Below are 1,898 nucleotides of genomic sequence, written 5' to 3' on the forward strand. Positions count from 1 at the left end.
TGAACTTTTGTTTTACTTTGCTACAATGGAATAACATGGCTATCCCTGTGTGGACATAGGCCACACTGATCTTGTGGGATCCTAAATTATGCAAAAGTCCATTTGCAGTTTGGTGATAAATACAGATATATTGCAGGTGCTACGTCTATTGAAATATGACTGGGGGGGGGAGCATATTTTCCCAGAATGCTCCTGAACTTGAATGGAAATCTCCTGAGAGAAAATTATCCCCAGTTGTTGGACACCAAATAGTTTTCGCATATTAAAGAACATTCTGTAATTGCGTTCCTTTTAAAGTCGTAAAGGTAACAACTTATTTAACACGACTTTATCTTTTTAATTTCAAGGTGTTATTAGAATAATAAAACTAGTGTCTGGTGCGTTGGGAGCAGTCTACCTTACTTAATAGCCATCTGGAATGCTTTTGTCTCATTGCAGGGGAAGGGGAAGCCAAAACTATGTCAATGGAAAAAGTTGGTTTGGTCGCAAGAGTTTTTTAAAAAATGTATCTAATGAAATATCCAGATATTTTAAAACAGTTCTGGTTCAGCCTCCTCCTTCGCATGCTATGTCTATAGCCAAGTGGTTTTTTTGTTTTTTGTTTTTGCGGGGGGCATGATTCGGTCACATCAGTCACCTAGTACTATCTAGAAGTAGGTTGACTGACAACCTCATCTGTTACAAGGAGCAGAAGTAAAAAGAGTCCTGGAACAAGCTAAACTAAGACACTGTCACCAATGCTCCCTCTAAGCTGTGGAGTCTTTTGAGCAAAAGTCTACTTTGTAAGCCACTGGCATTAAAGTTGTGAGCAAGCGATTGGGCTGCTGCATAAATTAGTTTTCTCTGGAGCCATCCTTCCTGAGCTAAGCTAAAAATGTGTGAGCCAGAGACTAAAAACTGTGAGCTAGCTCACACTAACTTAGCTTAGAGGGAACACTGACTGTCACAACCATTGAACGGTCTGAGCCAAAGTGGCCCCTGAGGCACTGGCAAAGTTGCTGAGGCTTGGCTTAACTTGCTTCTAGCTACCAGTGGGCCACTAGCCCTGTAAGTTAATTGGCCCCTCCCCCCTCCCCATGTTGTTCTTGGCAAAACAGAAAACCTTAATTGCCTTGCCCTTCAAACTTCAGCTTCGGTAATGATTTCAGGGGCCAGATGGATGGATCACAGCAAGTAGTCATGTACCCTGAATCCTTCTCTCTTTTCATAGGGGTGGTGGGCTATGTCATGAAAAGTTCTACCCTCTCCTCTCAGATCCAGTGCAGGTGTATTACACTATACCACTACACTAGGATTGCCAGGTCCTCCTGGTCACTGGTAGGGAGTAGGGTGGGGGGGGGTAGGGTTGCCAGCTCCAGGTTAAGAAACTCCAGGAGATCTGGGAGTGGAGCCTGGGGAAGACAGGGACCTCAGTGGAGTACAGTGCGATAGAGTCCACCCTCCAAAGCATCCATTTTCTCCATGATCTCTGAAGTCTGGAACTGAGCTGTAATTCGAAGGGATCCCCAGATCCACCTGGCGTCTGATTTCCCTAGACTAGACTGATTGGTTTACTCCTATTGCTTATAGGTAATCCAACTCTCTCTAGCAGAGTACAAGGTGCCATATGTAGGGTCACAGGCAATCTCCTGTCAAATCTCTAGTCAAACTAACAGTGCATTCCTATGCAGAGTTCAGTCTAAACCAGCTGGGATTAGGATTGTGCTCCAAAACTGATAGATCAGGGGTGTCACACATGGGATTAGGATTGTGCTCCAAAACTGATGGATCAGGGGTGTCAAACATAGGACCCATGGGCCAGAACCAGCCAACCCAGGGCTTTAATTCAGCTTCCAGCTCTCTTCTCTCCCCCCTCCCCGCCCCTGCCTCTGCCTGTCCTCACCCTTCAAAGCTGCCTC

Source organism: Gekko japonicus, unplaced genomic scaffold (assembly GCF_001447785.1).
Source record: "Gekko japonicus isolate JY-2015 unplaced genomic scaffold, Gekko_japonicus_V1.1 scaffold1052, whole genome shotgun sequence".
Taxonomy (NCBI): Eukaryota; Metazoa; Chordata; class Lepidosauria; order Squamata; family Gekkonidae; genus Gekko; species Gekko japonicus.